This window comes from Manis javanica, chromosome 4, assembly GCF_040802235.1.
Source record: "Manis javanica isolate MJ-LG chromosome 4, MJ_LKY, whole genome shotgun sequence".
NCBI lineage: Eukaryota > Metazoa > Chordata > Mammalia > Pholidota > Manidae > Manis > Manis javanica.
In genome coordinates, this window is record NC_133159.1 from 103,941,695 (window position 1) to 103,965,177 (window position 23,483).

The window sequence follows — 23,483 nt, forward strand, 5'->3', positions numbered from 1 at the left end:
AGCATATACAATCTTTATGATGATTCAGAGAAACTTTAGAAACATATAAAATGTCAGATTTTTTTTGGATTGGCATCATTGTTGCATAAGACTACAGGGGTAGGAGATGAGATCTGGGTGTTTTAGATTTTGGCCAAATGTCATTTGGAATTTGTCACCATGTATCATGTCTTAGTACTAAAGGTAAGGTAGGCTAGCAGAGAAGTCTGATTAGCAAATATTGAATTAGTGTCTTGTTAATAGTTCTTTTATGAAGGATTAACACTTGTTAACTGAAGAGAAGCTTTTTTTAGTTGATTATGGACATGATTATTTGAAGGTGCTGATGCAGTCCTTATGCCCAAATGCTATTAAATTCACAAGTTCATTTCTTTTGGAAATGTGCTTCATGCATTACAGTGTCATGTTCTGATTGGCAAGATGTGCTTAAAGGGCAGAGCTGCCTTCCATTTCTGGAAGCTTCTCTCCTTCTCCCCTTTCCAGTGATAGTTTATATGTAACTGAAGCTGCTGTGTGTCACAAATCAGGAGTATCTGTATCTCCATTTGCAGGGAAGGAGGGTCAATTCCAAGATCCCTGAGACCTAGAAAGAAATTTTAGCTTCATCCTGAATTAAAATCCAGGCCAGTTCCTCTTGTTCATTTTGGTATCTAGAAGAGTGTCCCTCTTTCTTCCTTTGACTCCTATTAGTTGTAATGCTTCCAAATTTTCTTAAGGGAATAAAATGGTCACTAAAAAAAACCCTGTAAACCAATAAAGTTAAAGTTCTATATTTAAAAATAACTTTTTAATGTCTGAAAAAGTGGACATAGGTTTCTTTTCTCTACAATATGGCCGCAGTGAAGGACCTCTTAAAGACCTAAACATTGGGCTATCCTCTGAGAGTAAAATTAGTAAAATTCACACATTCTGTTCTATCTGGAGAATGACTGTACACAGAGGTTGGTCCTAAAGAATAAAATGGAAAATCTGAAGAGTACTGATTCTAATCCTTAGAGGTGAAGGAGCCATTTCTAAATGGCTTGGGCATTGTGGTTTTCTTGTAAAAGCTTTCCTACAGCAAAAGATCACTGACTGGCACTTGATAGGCCTGGCCTAGCCTGCAGACAAGTTTTGTTTGGTCCACGTTGTAATTGACTCATAATATTTTTTAAAGTTTTCTACTAATGTCATACAGAAAAATTCAGGTTTCTAGCTTTTACTGAATAATTGGGAAGAGCTGTATTATTAAACAACTAGCAACAAAGGGCTAGAGCTTTATAGTAGCACCTGCTACCTTTTGAAAGGTGTGCAATCTCCAGTTTGCCAGTCTCCACCACTTCCCATCATCACCTGCTCCCTGCTTTACTCGTCTGTGTTATACTCTTTTGAGCATCTGTTGGTTTTTGAGTATGTGACTCCCTAATGGGGAAGCTTGCATTCAGTTACTTGAGCTGAAATAAGCTTCTTAAAACCCTGAATTCTCTTTGTTCTCATTCTGTGGTCAGCATGCAATCTTCTGAGAATTTGGCTTCGCATGTAATTTGCCTAGAGGAAAGCATGCATTGGTCTTCTGCCCTGAGCATCTTGCTCTATATGAGGAGGTGCAGGTAAGTGTAAAAAGGCTTTGGATTTGGAGTCTGACGGGTCTGGTTCCAATTCCAGCAGTGACACTTACTATAAGGGCATCATGAGGTCTCTTGGCACCCTGCCAGTTATCTTTTCCTGCAGATACTGCCCCAGGTCACCTTGGGCCACATACCAGAATGTCCAAATTGTGAAACGTTTGCATGAACAAAACTGATGCCCCTAAGTCGCACATTCCAGCAGCCGAAAATCCAACCAAACTACCAACAAACTTAAGTTTCTCTAGATATTAGGTATTTGAAAAGGGTAGAAAGCTATTGATCAGGAACACAAACTCTGAGGGGGCTATCTGTTCAGAGAGGTAGACAGGGAAATGGCAGCTAGAACATGGATTCTGAGCTTTGGAGGCTAGTATTCAAGTCCTAGTTCTCTCCTTTAGTCACTAGCTGAACTTAAGAAAGTCATTGATTGCTCTGGGTTACCAGAATAAAAGTTCCCTCCCTACATACCTAACAGAAACTTTGTAAGGGTTAAATGAAGCAAAGCATGGAAGACACCAGGTAAACTGTGCAAACTGTGGAATTGTTTTAAAAAAAAATCAAAATTTTATAAGTCCTAGTAATACAAGAGTGGAAATAGTAAGTAAGACCCAAGAAGCCCAGACCAGGAGTTTCTAGCTTTCCAGACTCACATTCATAAGTAAAAGATTAGTGCCAGGCTCGGAGCACTGTAATATCAAAGCATGGATTGTGCAATAGTCAGATTCTGGTTTTTAAAATGAAACAAGAAAATTCAGTGATGATGGGGTGGGGGAAAGGAGTCTCACCAACACTGTCAGTCTAAGTATAAACTGGAGCAAAGAAAGCAGTTTGACAGTACCTGTCAAAATCTAAAATGTGTCTGCCTGTTAACTCAGCAACTCCCTTCTAGGAATTCATCCCACAGAAACACCGCACAGTGGGCAATATCACCTGCACGAGAATAGTCAAGGCAACATTATTTATAATGTAAAATTAATAGGAGGATGGTTAATTCTCACTGACTGCTACATAGTCATTACAAGAATGAAGTTAATACTTATATTCTGAAATGGAATGGGGTCTGTAATGTGTGACTGAGTGAAGAAAAGCAAGGCTTCAGTGCAATACAAATACAGTAACCATATATTTAAAAAATAACCTAGGTCTATGTAGATACCTAGAATAAATCTAAATATATACAGACCTAATTTTTAACATTGATTTCCACTGGGGAGTGGGAGTGTGAGAAAGGGACTTCACTTTGTCCTTTATATACTTTCATATTCCTTAATTGTTTTACAATGATCAGGTATTACTTTGTGATTCTAAAAGCACAATTAAAAATCAAAAAGGAAAAGTGAAACCAATATTTAAACTAGGGAAAATAAAATACAATCAAAGAGCTAAAGCTGAGGGCCGGAATAAGACCAAGGAATGGAAAAGAGGCACAGGCCCAGAGACCCGCATGCCTGGGGGCTCCCCAGCCCTTGCTCCCACACACCTGACTTCCGACACTTGAGGATGAACCCGTCCCCCTGGACGTGTGGCGCTCTCGTGGAGACCCAGTCAGTGTCGGCCTGGTCGCCGCTCCTGCACCGGTCCTGCGAGCTTTGGTTCCATTTCTGAAACTGAAGGTTGCAACCGTTGCTTCTAAACGAAGAGCCGCGCCTATGGGGCAGGCACAGGGGCTTCTGAGAGAGGCTGTCCTGCTGTGTGTGAAAGCTTGACAGACAGTACCTGCACCTTCACTTCTGTTCTGTTTGTATGGTGACTCCTCCAGGCTTTGCCCTCGGATTGGCCACGGATTCTGCCTCTGTCTCTGCTCCAACCTTGCGTCTTCTATTGTGGTAACTCACTGTCCGATTTTGGCCAATTCCACGACTGGGTTTTCTTCAGGGCTACGCTTGGGCATTTTCCTCACACTTGCTTCTGGCATCTCCAATCCTCTCCCAGCCCTACTTTTGACTCTGTCGTTGGCATAGCCAATGAAGAGCCCCGCATGCGTCCAAACAGACATGGAGCGCCCAGTAACTCACACATGGGACACCTGGGACAGCTGCTATCTTGAGAGAACTTGTCTTTAACTTCCCACGGGGTTCTCAGTGAGATGAAGGAAAGTCAGTGGGAACGTCCTGCAGAGCCACAGTGCTATTTGTTCCCAAAATTTGGGGAGCAGCTTGCCTAAAATGGTATGTTTATAAGTTACAACCATGTGGAGGGGGATGGAAAGCCACCAGCTTGAGCCAATCTATTCCTTGCAGCTTGTCTGGACACCGACCTCTCCAAATGACAATCTTTATTTTTTATTTCATGACAGAAAGAACATGTGGGAAGATTCCAGTAGTGAGCTTAATAAACTGTCTTTTAAACTACAGAGAGTGAATCAGAGCTGTGGCTTCTCAGAGTGAGGGACCTTTCTTCTTCTTGGCAAGCAGGCTGGGTGATATTTGTGCATTGACAAGGGAGATAGTTAGAGAGATAAGGTCTCTCCCAAGGCTGGGCTGGAATTGAAACCCAACCTCAATTAAGTTAAGAAATCCTCAATTGAGACTGTCTGGCCCCCTTTGCCCTGCCAGCTTTTAGGAGCTGAGACAGGATCTCCTTAGGACTCAGAAGAGAGAAGCATTTTGTAATAAAATAAAATATACCTTCACTTCTCTATGGCTTTCAAAATAATCCTTTAGCATGAAGGGTAATTTTCCCTTTTGAATACCAGGTCTGGATTTCCTGCCAAGAAAACAGATGTTAGACACACAGTGTACCCATAAGCCATAAAGAAAACTGGTATATCACATTTGAGAACTTAAGAAAATTTGTATGGAAAAAAGTTCATAGCTAAAACCCAAGGACAAATAACACATTGTTAAAAATATTCAGAACATGACAAATAAAGGGTTAATTTTCTTAATTAATTTTCAAAGAGCTTTCCCGAGATAAAAAAGAAAGAGCCCAAAAAAGCAAACAAATAAATAGATTATATCAGAGTTCTCAGGAAAAGATAAAATATGAATGACCTGAAATATATGAAAAGATGTCTAACCTCAATAAGAATTTTTAAAATGCAAATCAAAACAACAAAAAGATATCATTTCAATCAAACAGGCAAACATTAGAAAGTTTGATATATCTGATATTGGAAAGAAAATAAAATAAGAAAATTTGTATACTGTTGGTAGGAATTTTAAATTGCTGAAAACGTTTTGGAGTTCTGTTTGGCAATATGTTTCAAAATTTTTAAATGTCCCTTGAACCACTCCCTAAGAACTTACCTTAGAGATACACTTATAAAAATTGGCTAAGATAGGGAAATAATATAAAAACCCTGAAAAAAAACAAATATTCATCAACTTGAGATTCATTAAATAAAATTCTCTTTTATTGCTACAGTAGAATACTGTTTGGCTATTATAAATATTAAGTAAATGTCTATGTGTTGGGATGGAAAGATTTTCTCATATGAGAGGAGAAAACAAGATGCAGGGCAGCATGTTTAGTATCACCTCACTTATAAAATGTGTATGATTATACATAAGCCATTTTTCTGAAAGTTCAATGTGTTAATTTTTGGCAGAAAGATGTGCTGGGAGATGGTATGAGATGTTTTACTTGTCTTTCTGCACCTCTCTATATCACTTTTTCCTTTGTGCCTACATTTCTGTTATTTAGATAAAATAAAATAAAAAGTTAAAAGCACAGCACAGTGTATTGTGTGATAAATAGAGGCGGGTGCCATGGGACATAGAGTTTGGGCACCGTAACCAGTCTTAAGGCAGGAGGACTGTCACGGAAGCCTTCTTGGGTCAAAGAAGCCTGTGCTTAGTTTTTAAGGATAAGAAGTGTTAGATGAAGATCAGGGCCAGAGTGCTCCAGCTAAAGAAAATGTTTTTGCAAGGGAATGGAAGTGAGAGAAGGCAAGAATGTTTAGGGAATTTAAGAAATGGTTTGCTGGAGTACAGAGTTATTAAAAACAAAAAAGCTGGCTAAGAAGTGGCCAAATCATTTACTGCCTTAAGGACTTTGGACTTTCTCTTCAGGCAAGGAGAAACTACTAAAGAATTCCAAGTGAAACAGTGACTTGATTCAAACCTATGAACCCTTACTTTTGTCCATCATGAGTTAGAGTAATAACAGGGACAGTCATGTAACTTCAAAAGGGACAATAGGAACTGGGACCCCAAAAAGTGAAAACTGGAGACAAGATAATTAGGAACCCAGCAGGCCCATGGGTCCCTGGAAAGTGACACTAATCAGATACTGGGCATGTGGCAGGAGCCAACCTGGTATGAGCCCTAGACAAATGCAGAAGTTGGCTGTTGGAAGTACAGTGGGTATTTTGATGTGTTGCTTTGCAAGTATTCAGTCAAATGCTAATCTAGGTGCTGCCATGAATACATTTTGCAAATGTAATTTAAGTCTATAATCAGCTGATTTAAAGTTGGGGAGATTATCTAGGTGGGCATAATTCAATCAGTCCAAACACCTTTTTAAGAGCAGAACTGAGGCTTCTCTGAAGAAATTCTGCCTGTGGACAGCACCTAGCTTGTGCCCAGGAGGTCCAGCCTGCCCCTCCTGATGGCCTGCACCATGCATTTTGGACTTGCCTGGCAAGCCCCTACCATCACAATAAACCTATTCCTTAAAATAATCTCTTAACACATATCTCCTACTGGTTCTGTTTCTCTGGTTGAATCCTGACTGATAAGGTGTCACAAGATGAAGTAAATAAAATTACTAAGGAAGAGGAAACAAATACATGATCTTACCCAATAAATCTTCATTGAGTGTAGTTTTTTTCCCCTGGAATCTTCCTCAAATGTCCCTTACTGAGACACTCAGGAGTTTGACTGCTATGCATTCTTATCCTGCCTTTGTTGATCATGTACCTGGAATCTCCCAGTTCAATTTATTACAATAAAATTTCTGTATCAGTCAGGATTCTCTTCATTATAAGGGACAGGACCCCAAGTTAAACTAACACAAACCAAAAAAGGGGAATTACTGGAAGGCACAAGCCACGGAGGTTCTGTTCTAGAACGTCAGGGATCAGAACTAGGACATTTCAACCTAACAAGACTCCCTGTCTTACTTCATTCCTTCTTTCTGTGTGTTTTCTACCTTATTTCTTTGACGTGGCAGGTATTATGGCTCCTGGCAGTCTTAGCTTCTACATCCCCAGCATTTGTTTTAACAAATATTTGTTGAGAATCTTCTGTACCTTGCATAGTTCTCAATTCTAGAAATACAGCTCTAAACAAACACAGAAACTCTACCCAATGGCACAGGAGTCAGTTAATGAACAATATATAATATGATGTCATTATTATTGGATTGTAATGCTTTTTTGAAAGAGGAGAAAGGCTCTTCAAGCTTTAATTTTTAAGTTGAACTGCAGAGAAGGTTCTGATTGGATAGCTTTGGGTCCTATTCCCACCTCTCCACTCTGACAAGCAGTCCTCACTCAAGTTTCTTGGTTATAGTTGATGAGGGGCATAGGGGAAGCAATTACTAAATGAAAGAAAAATACATTTCCCAGAAAAGAAAGAGCTGACTAGATAGACAAAAACCTTTTGTAACTTTCCACAACTCTTTTATTGGATTTACTGACTTGCTATTTTGTTATCCCTCAGGTGTTCAAAGACATACATCCTGTGAATTTAAGGATAATCTGTGGGGAACCAAAGTAAGAAAAGAACAGAATAAATGCAAAGTTGTTCAATAATTTTATTGTGTTAGAAGACTCACTGTGTGTCCACATTAGAGAAGGACCATCCTGAGGTCATCTAACCTGGGATGGGAAAGGTAGGAGAGAATTCCTTGACAACAACTTTAAAGATATGTGGACTGTTCACATACCATTTGTTTATTCATAAATTCATTAATACCCATAAAAATAAATATTGAGTGTATTCTGTATTGAGTATATGTTGTATGCAAAGCAAATATCCTAAGCTCTGAAACAAAGGTACAAAATGCACAGTCTCTGTCATCAAAGAACTCAAAGATGAAGGGAGAGACAGGCATATTAAACACATCATGAAAATGCACTCTGGTGAGTTCCGTGGTGCACATAGTATGCTGGAAAGAGTGAAGGCAGTGCTTAACTCTTGAAGGAACCAGAAAAGGCTTTGGGAAAGTGGTGACATTTGAAACAGGTCTTAAAAGATACAAGGAGTTCTCTAAGTAAAGGTTACAGGGCAGACACTGCAGAGAGAGAAAACAATGACTAAGCTACAAAGGCTTGGAAATGAGTGAAAGCATGACAAGGAAGGAAATGAGGCTGGTGGCTTATAGCAGAGAAGGAAGTGGAAGTGAAATTGTGAAGGATGCACATGTGACAGTCACACGACTTTAGGCTTTTCGTTCCACAGGCAACAGGAGCTACTGGAGGATTGAGAGCAGGAGAAGTGTCCAGAGAATCTATATTTTCGAAAGAGAATTCTAGAGGCTGTCAAGGAAAAGTGAGGTCTGCAACTGGCTCTTTAGGAACTGTGGAAACAGTCGTGCAAGAGGTATTAAGGAATAGTCATCACAGGATTAGAGAGGACAGGAGAGAGCTGATAAACAATTATAAAGAGGGTAGAGAGGACATGATTTATTGAATTTCTATCTTGTCCCCAGACCCAAAATAGGTATTTTATACACTTTATATTTTCACTCTGGACAGCAACCCTATGAGGGTGTAATGTCCTCCTTAAGAAATTGAACATGGGTGGGGCTGACAGAGAGGCATTACATGGCAGAGGCAGGATGGCAGCCAAGGTCAGCGGGATCCAGAGCCCGTACTGTTCTCCCTGCTCTCACAGAGTCAAAAGGATTGATGATTAGAGCTCCGTCACCCACACCTTCCTAAAGTTTGTGGGAAGCAGTGCATGTGCCACAGCCTCTAGCAGCCCTGGGGAGGAAGGTATTCTGTTTAGGTTACCTGTGCTAAGGGAAGAACTACTTATATCAAGTGAAGCTTGGAGGCCAAGCAAGTGTTCACTCTCAGTCTGTATTTATTTTCTATTACTGTTGCTGTAACAAATCGTCTTAAACTTCATGGCTTAGGACAATACAAATTTACTAGCTTATAGTCCTGTAGGTTAGAAGTTTGACAATGGTCTCACTGGGCTAAGATCAGGTGTCAGCAGAGCTGAGTTCCTTTCTGGAGGCTTTAGGGGTGAATTTTTCCCTTACCTTTCCCAATTTCTAGAAACCACCGCTTCGGCTCATTGCCCCCTTCCTCCGGCAGTGGCAGTCCCATCCTTTTCACATGCCTCATTCTCCTCTTCTTTCTCTCCCACAACTGGAGAATCCAGGGTAGTCTCCCCATTTTAAGGCCAAGTGATTAACTCCACCTGCAACCTTAATTCCCCTTTGCCATGAAACAAAACGTATTCATAGGTTCTGAGGATTAGCATGTGGAAATCTTTGAGGGGCCATTATTCTGCCAACCACACATTTCTTAATGTAGTTTTAGATTTGAACCTTGTGCTAGTTCTAGAATTTACAAGGAGAGGCCCGGGGAAGCAGTGGCAAGCAAAGAGTTAACTAGCCATCCGAGAAACACAATGACCCTCTTGACAATGTTGAATGTGGCGAGGACCTGTGGGCCAAAAGCAGGCCTGTTGAGGCAGGCAGCTCACATCTTCGAAAGTTCATCAAGCCGTGACCAGTGAAAACCAGGACGCCAGTCACCTGGGAAACCAAGTAAACATAAACATACAGCCATCCATCACTGCCATCTGGAAAAAATTGGGTAGTGAGGGTCTTCCTGTTAGGCCCTGTTCCAGTATTTATTTGTGTAGCTGGAGATCCCAGCCTAGCCTTTCTGTCAGCAATGCTTCAGTGAGGTATATGGGGCTGAATCTCAGCCTGGAATTAAAACATACCACCTTTCTGTGTGAGTTTGGATGTAAATATTGCCCAGCAGACAGGCCACTCAAGAGATAGGGGTCCATTTTTCCAAGTCTAAACAATCTCTGTCAGTCAGACAGGGAGGCCCATGTGCTTGTTGGTAACATCTTTAGAAAAAGTCTGAATCCCCAGAGAATGCTGCACGTGTTCTGCTCTGTCCAGGAGCTATGGTGTCCAAGAGTCTTGTCCTGCCAGCTCCATCTAGATCAGTGACTTCAGATGGACATGTGCAGGGAAAAGATGGTTTTACATGAGTTTTCTGTGCTAAGTGATATACTAAGTTACATGGCCTCTTCCCCCAAGAGTCACTGTTGGTCAAGAAAGTTTTCGGTAGCTTCTCCAGCAGTGGTGAGAGATTTGCCCTGCTCCCTTCATGTGTTCTCACCCTGTCCCCCAAGTGATTCAAAGATATTTACAAGGCAGTTGGCTGGAGTTTTCAGGGGCAAGTCTGAGGTATGGATCAGAGCAAAGTGAAGTGACCCATACAGGGAGCAAACCTCTGACCTTGGCCTCCTAACTACTGTATCCTTACAGACTCAGCTAGAAGAGCCCACCCTTCATTCAGGCCCATAAGCAACACTGAAACACTCCCAGGCTGCCTGGCTGAACACTCAGACCAAGCTATACTTCCTAGGATCATGTCCCTCTCACCTTCAACATGTATTTGCTGACCACTAGTTTGGTGATTCTGAGTCAGAACCAAACACATTCTTGATGACTGTGGAGTGCTGTGGGCTGCACAGGGACGCCTCCATCCTGGCTCATGGCTATAGTGCCACCTCCTGAAGGGCTTAAACTGCATAGTGGTCAGTCCTTGGATGGCACATAGTAGATGCTCAAAGCATGTCAGTGGGAAATGAATTTTTAAAATGGATGAATTAGTGAGATAAATAAAATTGTCACAAATTTCCTGACTTGACTTTGAAAGGCTCTCAATACCCCAACATTCCTTATTACTTGTTTCATGGATGGTAGATACCCTAGACCAGTACTGCCTGTTAGAGATAGAATACAAGCCCAGAGACAATCATACACTTTTAAATTTCTAATAGTTACATTAAAATATAAAAAGAACCAAAAGAAATTGATTTTCATGTTATTTATAATTTTATGTATATTTTTATTTAACCCTATATATCTAAAATATAATTTTACATGTAAGTTATGTAAAAATTATAATGAGATATCTTTCATTCTTTTTTGGTGCCAACTCCAGCAGCACACCTCAGTTCAGATTATTCACATTTCATACAGTCACATGTGGCTCTGGCTACTGCACAAAACAGCCTACCTCCAATACCCCTCACTTTCGTTGGTTAATATTATTATTTGTTAACATCTAAACAACCCTTAACAAAGAATCTTTACTTTTACTTACTCATTAGTAATGACCATGTTGATAAGTGCCATTATTTCCACTTTATAGCTCAAGAAACAGGCTAAATTTCAAGCTAGTAAGTGACAGACTGTGGACTTGAAACCAGATGTTCTAAGTATTACACTTCCCAACACACCACATCCTGCCATTCTGACTGGGAACCTTAGCAGAATGTAGAACCAGATGGGGCTGTCTCTGAAAGGCTCCAGTGAGGTGACTCTCAGCTTTAATTAACTATCATGTTATAGCTAATTTAGATCAAATGGTTTAGGCAGACATACCTACATTATAAATGTCATGTAGTGATGACATTTAAGACTGGCTCAGGGATCAGTTGTCCACAGGCTTCAGTTTGAGAGCAACTGCCTAACTCTTTCCTCAGTTCATTGTTTTTAGCAGCTCTCCCAACTCTGGCGGGGCACCTTCTGATTCTGAGGAGAAACGCAAGGCTTACTGTAGAGAGACCCATTTCCCCTGTGCCATTACATGAAGCTCCCTACTTTCCATTGTTTTCTTCATTTCAGAACTCCAGGAAACTTGCCTGAATCTCTTAGTCCTGCTTCCAGAAAGAAAATTGAACTCACCTTCATTCTTTTCTTTCTGATTTCCAAATAGTAACAGTATTTGATAGCACTTCCCAATTTTATTCCCAGTGACCTATGGCCTCCGCTCTCTCCCAGTTATGCTCTTAAATAGGCTTAATTATGGTTATTTTGTAGCATTAATTTTTGTACAGTCTGGCTGACCTATCATGCCCCAACAACTCTGATGTTGTGATTTTCCTTCTGAAATCTAAATTTTCTTCGGAAAAGGCAACCTGTTTCTCACCCAAACCATGTCCAAACAGGTCTGGTCCCCAGACCTTATCTGGTGTGAAAAGAGTCTCAGTGTAGAGCACAATAAATGACTGTAGTCTAATTTTAGACTAGATGGGTCTGAAGACTATGTTTCTTCTCTGTTGACCCCACTCCTTACCCCCATCAGACCAGCTCCAAAGGGAAGGACACTGACAGGCATCAAGAACATGAGGGAATGAACACAGGGATTTTCATAACACATATGTGGTTCTGCTATCTTCCTGATGAGGACACTTTTATGGCTTAGTACATTCTACAAGATGAAGTCCGAATTCTTTAGTCATGCAATAAAAGCCTCTGTGTCAGGACTCTTCCTACCTCCCCAGCCTCCTCTTCTATCCCACCTCATACCACATGCACCCACACCCTGCAGCCTTCCAGAAAACAGCCGGTAGGTTCATGCCTCTGATCTCTATACACAAAAAGCCAGTTTTCCCACCCTCCTGTCTGTATACCTTGCCAACATTTACTCATACAGAATCTTACCTGAAACCCTTGCAGACAGTATTAACCACTCTTTACTTTGTGCCTCTCATCACACCCCAATCCTCTAGCACAAAGCTGATAACATTCTGCTGTACTTTCTGCTTACACAGCTAAACAGAAGGCACTGGAGGCGAGGACCGTATCTTAGTTACCACTGACCTTCCTTTGCCTATCAAGATGTCTGGTGCATGAAGAAGCACTTTATTTATTTATTCATCTATGTAGAAAGAATAGGCAGTTATTACAGAGGGAGGCAATGCCCCACTCTGGAAAGGGTTTTTGTTAACTTGGCCTCACTTTGCTCTTCCTCCTCTTCTCTAGGAGACATTTAGAAATCTAAGTGTAAGCAAGGCTCCTGGAGTATCTAAAGACACTGAAGAATGATTAAAAGTAGGAAGATACTGGAGTGAATATACGGAAGAAAGAAAATGGCCCTGTTGAGTTTCCAGATTTTATAGTGTTTAGATCAAGGCAAGCTCTAGTCTGCACCTGGCAGAGTGGCTAAAACTCCAATATATAACCCACAGTCTTTCTGGCTAAAAGAGCCAGGGTATGAGGCAACTGCAACAGATAGAAAACTAAGGGGGAATCTCTAAAAGGCTAGATATGAAGAGGGGGAACCTCAACTGTCCTCATCTTTGACCAACCCTTGAAATACACTTATATAGGGCATGCATACACTCACATATTTCTCTAGTAAAGCTAAGAGAGCTGAACACAGATTTGAGCTGTACCCCCATAAGGAAAACATTAAATGGATAATAAGGACATACAATGATACCTTTACACCAATAAATTTGACAACTTAGATAAAATGGACAAATTCCTTGAAATACGCAAATTGGCAAAGCTTACTCAAGATAAACTGCACAGTCCTATATTTACTTAAAATTTTGAATTCATAATTTAAAACCTTCCCAAAAGACAACTCCTGGCCCAGATGCTTCACTGGTGAATTATGCATTTAAGGAAGATATAGCAATTCTGTAAAACAATGTGTAACGGGAAGAAATATTTCCCATCTTATTTTATAAGGTCAGCATTACCCTGATACCAAAATCAAGCAGGCATTATAAGAAAATAAAACTACAACTAATATTCCTCATAAATACAGATGTAAAAAATTTCTACAAAATGTTAGTGACTTGAGTCCAGCAATATATTTAAATGATAATATATCATGACCAAGTGGGATTTGTCCTTGGGATGAAATATTGTTCAATATTTGAAAATCACTCAATATAATTTACCATATCAGCAGATTAAAGGGAAAAAAACATGAATATCTCACTCAATGCAGAAAGATCACTTGACAAAATTCAGTACCATTCATGAAAACACTAGGCAAACCAGGAATTACAGGTAACTCTTAAGTTGGTAAAGGACACATGTAAAAAACCTGCAGCTAATACCAGACTTAATAGTAAAAGACTGAATACTACTATCAGAAACGAGGTAAATATTGTCCACTATCTATCACCACTCCAATTCAACATCATACTGAAGGTCCTTATCAGTGTAATAAAGGAAAAATTAAATAACAGGCAAACAAATTAGAAAAAATAAACAAAACTGTCTCTAATCACAGGTAACATGATTGCCTATGTGGAGTCTGGATATACATGGGGAAAAATCTATTAAAATATGTGCAATATTAAACTGAAGGAACAAAATGGCATCAGACTTAGAGACTCCAAGAATGAACTAGTGGTTACCAAAGGGGAGGGGTGTGGGAGGGTGGGTGGGGAGGGAAGGAGAAGGGGACTGAGGGGTATTATGTTTAGTACGCATGGTGTGGGGGATCACGGGGAGAGCAGTGTAGCACAGAGAAGGGACATAGTGGATCAGTGGCATCTTGCTGCACTGATGGACAGTGACTGCATTGGGGTATGGGTAGGGACTTGAAAATGTGGGTGAATGTAGTAACCACATTGTTTTCTCATGTGGAACCATCATAAGAGTGTATATCAGTCATACCTTAATAAAAAATTTTTTTAAAAAAGAAAAAAATATGTGCAATGTTTGTATACTGAAAACCTAAAATTATGAAAGAAACAAAACACTTAAAATAAATGGAAAAATACATTGTGCTCATTAATTTGCAAGATTCAATATTGTTATGTCAGTTTTCTACAAATTGATTTACAGAGTTAATGCAATTCCAATCAAAATCCAAGCACATTTTAAAAATAGAAATCCAAAAGCTGATTCTGAAGTTTATAAGAAAAATCAAAGGAATTAAAATAGTCAAAGCAGTTTGAAAAAGAAAAACAAAAAGACACATATTACATGTTTTCCAGACTTATCAAGAAACCACATTAATCAGGAGAGTGGGGTATTAGTGAAATGAAAAGCATAAAGATTAGTGAAGAATCCAGAAATAGGCCAAGGACATTCAAAGAAAAAAGATAGTCTTTTCAGCAAATGATGCTAGAACTACTGGCTATGCATTAAACCATGTACAAAAATTAATTGGAAAAAGGGTCACAGACCTAAGTGTAAAACCTTGAAGTTAAAAAATTCTGAAAGAAAACCAGAGAAAATCTTTGTGATCTTGAGTTTGATACTATTTATTAAATAGGATACAAAAAGCACAATCCATAAATGAAAAAATTGATACACTGAACTTTACCAAAAGTAAAAACATAATGAATGACTTTGAAGAAGACATAAATACAACACATAGAACTAGGAGAAAATATTTTCAAAACACATACCCAAAACATATGAAGGACTCTCAAAACTCAGTAATCAGAAAACAAACAGCCCATTTAAAAACAGCAAAACGTTTGAATAGACAACATTAGGAAAATGCAAAATTAAACAATAATCAGATACTACCTATATTTGAAATGCTACAGGCAAGAATGCAGAGAAATGGAGCTTTCATACATTGCTCATGTGAACACAATGTACAGCTACTTTGGAGAACAGTTTGAAAGTTTCTTACAAAACAAAATAAGCAATTGGCATAAAACTTGGCAATCCCACTCATAGATATTTACCCAATATGAAAATGAAACATATATCCACACACAAACATAATGCACAGATGTTTTAGTGGCTTTATCTATAATTACCTAAACCTGGAAACTATTCAAATGTCCATCAACTAATGAATGAATAAATAAAATGTGGTGGTATATCCACACAATGGAATATTAGTCAGCAATTAAATAGAATGAACTACTGGCATATGCAACAACATGAATCAATCTCAACAGTGTGATGGCTAGAGAAAAAAACAAGGCACAAAACACTATATACTGCATGATTACATTCATATGACATTCTGGAAAAGGCAACCATCTTAGTGGACTGGAAACAGGGACGGACTAGACAAAGAAGACTGAGGGAATTTATGGGTTGAGGAAAATGTTCTATTCTTTGATTATGGTGGTGGCTACTGAAGTGTATGAATTTGTCAAAATTAAGTGCATCTAAAATGGATGGATTTTACTGTACACAAATTGCTCTTCAAAAAATCTGACTTTAAAAAAAGGGACAATGTTCTTTGTGACAAAGTAAAGCAGTTTTTTCATCAGATAGAAGAAGACACAAATCTAACCTCCTTCTTCCTATTTGACCTCACCCCTTGATAGAAAACAGAAATGGTGAAATTGATATTTGCTGAATGGAAAAGAAAACATGAGGTCATTTTAAGTGTAGAAAATTAAGTATAAGTTTCAAATAATGAATTAAGGATGCATTGTGATAACTGAATTATGGGTTATGACAAAGGAATGAACAAGTGATACTTGAGAAGTATATGAAAACTTTCTCTTATTGAGTATCAAGTAAAGTTTACTTCCCAGATGAGATTACCATGGATCGTAACTTGAGAATTAAAATTCACAAAACCAGGCTTTTGAAAATTTTATTTGATTTTAAATCAACATCTTTTTGGTATTTTTCCTTTTGGCTACAAAACTGGAACTAAATTTCATAAGAAAGCTACCTTTCAGGTAATGTACTCTAGTTCACTTATAACTGGACGATAGTGCCACTTTCAGAGGCATGTTTTTATTATTAAAGAGAAAAGTAAAAGGCTTAGGTAATTTTCAGGATATATAATTTAAGAGAGGGAATTCAGCCAGTTAAGCTTACAGATAATATTTTGAAAAACTGGAAATTTTTAAGTAGCTAAAACTTATATAATTTGAAAAATCATTTCAATTTTTAAAAATTCGTGTCATTTCACTTTTTTAAAATTGAAGTCAAATGGATAATATAAGGAAAATATAAATAAATACCACAGACACTATTTATTAATTAATGTATCATTAATATACAATCTTCTGAAGGTTTCCATGAACAGCATTGTGGTTTCAAGATTCACCCATATTATCAAGTCCCCCCACCACCGCATTTCAGTTACTATCTATCAGAATAGTAAGATGTTATAGAGCATTATTTGTCTTCTCCATGCTGTACTGCCTTCCCAATGACCTACCTGTATTGTAAGTGCTAATTATAATGCCCTTTAATCCCCTTCTCCCTCCCTTCCCACCAGCTCTCCCCACCCCCTTTCCCTTTAGTAACTGCTAGTACCTCTTTGGAGTCCGTGAGTCTGCTGCTGTTTTGTTCCTTCTTTTTTGCTTTGTTGTTATACTCCACAAATGAGGGAAATCATTTGGTACTTGTCTTTCTCCGCCTGGCTTATTTCACTGAGCATAATACCCTCCAGCTCCATCCATGTTGTTGAAAATGGGAGGATTTGTTTTCTTCTTATGGCTGAATAATATTCCATTGTGTATAAGTACCACATCTTCTTGATCCATTCATCTACTGCTGGACACTTACGTTGCTTCCATTTCTTGGCTATTGTAAATAGTGCTGCGATAAACATAGGGGTGCATATGTCTTTTTCAAACAGGGCTGCTGCATTCTTAGGGTAAATTCCTAGGAGTGGAATTCCCGGGTCAAATGGTATTTTTATTTTTAGTTTTTTGAGGAACTTCCATATTGTTTTCCACAATGATTGAACTAATTTACATTCTCAACAACAGTGTAGGAGGGTTCCCCTTTCTCTACATCCTTGCCAGCATTTGTTGTTGCTTGTCTGTTAATGTTGGCCATCTTAACTAATGATATCTTATTGTTGTTTTAATTTGCATTTCCCTGATGATTAGTGATGTGGAACATCTTTTCATATGCCGGTTGGCCATCTGAATTTCTTCTTCAGAGAAGTGTCTGTTCAGATCCTCTGCCCATTTTTTAATCAGCTTATTTGGTATTTTGTTGTTGGAGCCTGTGAACTCTTTATCTCTTTATATATTTTGGATGTTAACCCCTTATCAGATATGTCATTATAAATATATTCTCCCATACTATAGGATGCATTTTTGTTCTGCCAATGGTGTCCTTTGCTGTACAGAAGCTTTTTAGTTTGATGTAGTCCCATTCATTCATTTTTGCTTTTGTTTCCCTTGCCCAAGGAGATGTGTTCAGGAAAAAAGTTGCTCATGTTTATATTCAAGAGATTTTTGCCTATTTTCTTCTATGAGTTTTATGGTTTCAAGACTTACACTCAAGACTTTGATCCATTTCAAGTTTACCTTTGTATATGGAGCTAGACAATAATCCAGTTTCATACTCTTACCTGTATCTGTCCAGTTTTGCCAACACCATTTGTTGAAGAGGCTATCATTTCCCCATTTCTATCCAAGGCTCCTTTATCATATATTAATTGGCCATATATGTGTGGGTTTATATCTGGGCTCTTTATTCTGTTCCATTGACCTATGGGTCTGTTCTTGTGCCAGTAACAAATTCAATTATTACTGTGGCCTTGTAGTAGAGCTTGAAGTAGGGAGTGTAATCCCCCTAGCTTTGTTCTGCCTTCTCAGGACTGCTTTGGCTATTTAGGGTCTTTTGTGGTTCCATATGAATTTTAGAACTATTTTTTCTAGTTCATTGAAGAAAGCTGTTGGTATTTTGATAGGAATTTCATTGAATCTGTAGATTGCTTTAGGCACAATGGCCATTTTGATAATATTAATTCTTCCTATCCATGAGCATGGGACACAGACAGTATTTTTCAAAGGACTTTGGATTCAGATTTGAACAGTGTTCTGCAGTTTTCTCTAGTTTCCTACTCAGTTTAATAGAAATTCAAAATACTTAATCTTAAAGAGTATATAGTAAGAGTTATTATAAATAACTTTATACCAATAAATTCAAAAATTTCAATTCAAATTCTTTGAGTAACATGAGTTATCAAGTAGGCAAAATTGGAGCAGAATTGGTCCTTTAAAGATATCAGTTTTTTTCTAGAAGACATTTAATTTTGTATGCTTTCTGCCTGAGGCTAGGGAAACAAGAATCCAATAAGGGAAGATCAGTCTTGCTAGTTTGAGGAGTCATTAAATGGAGTTCAGGACTACTAGTGAAGATAGTGAAAGAGGACATCTTAGAAAGGTAGGATCCAAAGAAAGGGCCCCCAAAATGTGCATATAAACTCTGCCTAAATCCCCAATTGACCCCTATGCATGAGGGGGCAGACTCCAAGGAGTCCAATGAAAAGAAACAGTGGAGGTTTGAAAGAACTTAATAGACACTTTAGCTAGTGCCCATGATAAGGGAGAGAGTTTGGGTTTGAGTCTAACCAAGTTAATTCCTTGATAGGAAAAAGCAAAATCAACCCTCTTCAGTGGAAGAAAGCAATGTCTAGTCTTTACAGTGTGCCATCCAAAATGTCTAGCATACAATAGAAAATTATAAGACACACAAAGAAATAGGAAAATGTGAACAAGAGATATAGTAGTCAAATGAAACTCACTCTAAGTTTACATAGATGTTGGCATTAATAAAGGCTTTAAAGTAGCTGTATAAATATTTTCAAATACTTAAAGGAAAGCATCATTATAAGTATTGAAGAGACATGGAATCTCAACAGAGAAATGGAAACTATTTAAAAGTATGAAGTGGAAATTCTAAAGCTGAAAATAAAAGCATCAGAAATAAATATAATTGACTGGGATTAAGAGCAGATATGAAAAGGCAAAATAAAGGGTCAATAAGCTTAAAAAATAGATCAATTGAAATTATCCAACCTAAAGGACAGAGAAAAAATATTGGGAAAGAAGTATAACCAGAGCTTTTGTGACATGCAGGACAAAGTCAAGTGGTCTAACTTAAGGGTAATTGGAGTCTCAGGAGAAAGAGAAAAAGTGGAGCATAAAAATATTTGAAAAAATGAGTTTCTAGAAATACGTGAACAAAGCTCAATAAATATCAATTAGGATAAATACAATGAAAATCACAACCAAGCATATCATAGTTAAACCACTGAAAACCAAACATAAGAATAAAATCTGGAAGCAGGCAGAGAAAAGTGAAACATTGTATATGAGAACATCAATTCAGATGATAGCTGGCATGTCATCAGAAACAAGAGAAGTAAAAGACATAGGGCAATGTCTCTGAAAGTGCTGAAGGTGGAAAAAAGAACTACAAACATAGAATCTATACCACTGAAAATACCCTTCAAATGAGGGCAAGGATGGTGTAGGTCCACTCACCCAATTTTAGCTGATTTGTTATTCCAAGGAACAGCTTTCACTCCAGGTGCAGTAAAGAAAGGCCTGGTCTTGACACACAGCAGCCTTTCAGCAGGATAAACAATTAATAACTGAAAGAAAACACATGTACAGTGCAGAGATAGAGTAAGGGATGGAAAGTATGAATATGTTCAGTGGAGACAGACTGCTTCATTCATCCCTTTCTCCTTGAGTTATTCCATCTTTTCTTCATTTTGCCTACATTTTAGTAACAGAGTGATGGATTTATATACTTTTTGAATTCAGATTGTTTTCTGACTATAAAGGTAATATATTATCCTTTTAGAAAGGAATACAGAAAACTACCGACAGAATGGAAATTATTTATAATTCAATGATATAAAGACAAACATTGTAAATCCTTTGGTGAATTTTCTTATCTTCTTTATATATCTATACATAAATTTTGTATAAGTAAATTGTTTTATTGAAGTATGATTGATATACAATCTTATATTGGTTTCACGTATACAACACAGTGGTTCAACATTACCCATGTTATTAAACCCTCACTCCCACTAGTGCAGTTGATATCTGTCAACACAGGAAGATGTTACAGAATCATTGGCTATATTCTCCTTGCTATTGAACATCCCCATGATCAACTTATATTATGATTGAAAATTTATGTGCTTTTTTATCCCCCTTAACCCACACTAACCCCTCCCACATGGTTATCACCAGTGACTTCTCAGTGTCTATAAGTCTAATGTTATTTTGTTCATTTTGCTTTGTTTTGTTTTTATATTCCAAAAATAAGTGAAATCATATAGTATTAGTATTTCTCTGCCTGATATATTTCATTCACATAATACCCTCTTATTTCATCTATATTGTTGCAAAAGGCAGGGTTTATTTCTGTTTTAGGGCTGAAAAATACTCCATTGTGTATATCTACTATTCTATTTATTTACACCTATTGATGGACACTTAGGTCACTTCCATATCTTGGACTATTGTAAATAATGCAGCAATAAATAAAGGGATGCATATATCTTTTTAAGTAAGGAATTTTTCTTTGGGTAGATTCCTAGAATTACTGGATTGTATGGTATTTCTATTTTTAGTTTTTTGAGGTATTTCCATACTGCTTTCCACAGTGGGTGCAACACTTTACATCCCACCAACAGTGTAGGAGGGTTCTTTTTTCTCCACATCCTCACCAACACTTGTTATTTTTTGTTTTTTGGATAGTTGCCATTCTGACTGGTGTGAGGTGATAGTTCATTGTGGTTTTGATTTACATTTCCCTGATGATTAGTGATGTGGGGTATCTTTTCATGTGCCTGTTGGCCATCTGTATGTCTTCTTTGGAAAATGTCTGTTCAGTTCCTTGCCCATTTTTTGATTGGGTTATTTTTGTGTGTATGTTGAGTCAAGAGTTCTTCATATATTTTGGATGTTCACCCCTTACCATATAAATCACTTACAATATATTCTCCTATACTGTAGGTTGTTTTTTGTTTTTCTGATGGGGTCCTTGCTGTACAGAAGTTTTTTAGTTTGATGCAGTCCTGCTTGTTTATTTTGTTTTCCTTACCCTAGAAAATGCATCCAGGAAAAAATTGCTTGTGCTTATGTTCAAGAGATTTTTGCCTGTGTTTTCTTTTTGGAGTATTATAGTTTCAGTTCTTATATTTAGGTCTTTAATCAATTTTGAGTTTACTTTTGTGTGTGGGGTAGACAGTAATCCTGTTTCATTCTCTTTCATGTCCCTGTCCAGTTTTCCCAACACCAGTTATTGAAGAGACTGTCTTTTCCCCATTGTATATTCATGGCTCCTTTATCATATATTTATTAACCATATATGCATGGGATTATATCTGGGATCTTTATTCTGTTCCATTGATCCATGGGTCTGTTCTTGTGCCAATAAATACTGTTTTGATTACTATATCTTTGTAGTATCGCTTTAAGCCAGGGAGCATTATAACACCCGCCCCCCCATCACCAGCTTTGTTCTTCTTTCTCAGAATTGCTTTGGCTATTCAGGGTCTTTTGTTGTTCCATATGAATTTTAGGTTTCTTTTCTCTAGTTCATTGAAAAAAGCCATTGGCATTCTGATAGGGATTGTATTGAATCTGTAAATTGCTTTGGGTAGGATGGACATTTTGACAATATTAATTCTTCCTATCCATGTGCATGGGATAGAGTTCCATTTATTTGTGTCTTCTTTAATTTCTCTCATCAGAGTCTTTCAGCTCCTTGGTTAGGTTTACTCCTAGGTATTTTACTCTTTTTGGTACAATTGTAAATGGAATTGTTTTCCTGATTTCTCTTTCTGCTACTTTGTTGTTAGTATAAAGGAGTGCAACAGATTTCTGTGTATTCATTTCGCATCCTGCAACTTTGCTGAATCCAGTTATTAGTTCTAATACTTTTTTAGTGTAGTCTTTAGGTTTTTCTACATATAATATCAGATCATGTGCAAATAGTGGCAGTTTTAGTTCTTCCTTACCAATTTGGATACCTTTTATCTCTTTATCTTGTCCAATTGCCATGGCTGAGAACTCCAGAACTATGTTGAATAAAAGGGGTGAGAGTGAACATCCTTGTCTTTTTCCTGATTTTAGAGGAAAATCTTTCACCTTTTCACCATTAAGTATGATGTTAGCTGTTGGTCTGTCATATATGGTCTTTCTTATGTTGAGGTATGTACCCTCCACTCCCTTTTTGTTGAGAGTTTTTATCTTGAATGGATGTTGAATTTTGTCAAATGCCTTTAGAGCATCTATTGAGATGATCATATGGTTTTTATCCCCTTTTTGTTAATGTGGTATATCACACTGATTGATTTACAAATACTGTACCATCTTTGCATCCCGGGAATAAATCCCACTTGGTCATGATGGATGATTCTTTTGATGTACTTTTAAATTTGGTTTGCTAATATTTTGTTGAGGATTTTTGCATCTATATTCATCAGGGATATTGATCTATAATTTTCTTTTTTTGTGGTGTTCTTGTCTAGTTTTTGTATTATAGTGATGCTGGTCCTATAGAATGGGTTTGGAAGTATTCCCTCCTCTTCTACCTTTGGAATACTTTAAGAAGGATGGGCATTATCTCTTCTTTAGATGTTTGGTAGAATTCAGCTGTGAAGCCATCTGGTTCTGGGATCCTGTGTTTTGGGGGGATTTTTTATTACCAATTCAATTTCATTACTGCTATTTGGTCTGCTCAGATTTTCTGTTTCTTCCAGCATCCATCTTGGAATGTTGTACTTTCCTAGGATTTTGTTGGCAAATAATTTTTCACAGAATTCTGTAACAATTCTTTATATTTCTGTGATATCATTTATGACTATTCCTTTTTTGTTTCTGATTTTATTTGTTTATTCTCTTTCTTTTTGACAAGTGTGGCTTGAGGGTTTTCTGTTTTGTGTATCTTCTCAAAGAACCAGCTCTTGGTTTCTCTGCTTTTTCTACTGTTTTATTCTTTATTTTATTTATTTCTGCTCTGATCTTTATTATGTCCCTCCTTCTACTAACTTCTACTAACTTTAGGTTTTCTTTGTTCTTCTTTTTCTAATTTCTTCAGCTGTGAATTAGACCATTTATTTGGTATGTTCTTGTTTCTTAAGGTTGGCCCGTACTGCTATATACTTCCCCCTTAGAACCACTTTTGTGGTGTCCCATAAATTTTGCAGTTATATTTTTGTTTTAATTTGTCTCCATGTATTGATTGATTTGTTTTGAGTTGTTCATTGATCCATTG

At 37.7% G+C, this 23,483-nt stretch overlaps 1 long non-coding RNA gene across 1 annotated transcript in view; it reads right to left on the reverse strand.

Annotated features, from left to right (window-relative positions):
- The window catches only part of LOC108399096 (uncharacterized), a 223,792-nt gene that overhangs the window by 101,728 nt on the left and 98,581 nt on the right, over positions 1 to 23,483 (reverse strand). Inside the window, exon 3 of the long non-coding RNA XR_012130306.1 lies at positions 19,727 to 19,836. This is a non-coding gene — a long non-coding RNA (uncharacterized lncRNA). The remainder of the gene's footprint in view (positions 1 to 19,726; positions 19,837 to 23,483) is intronic.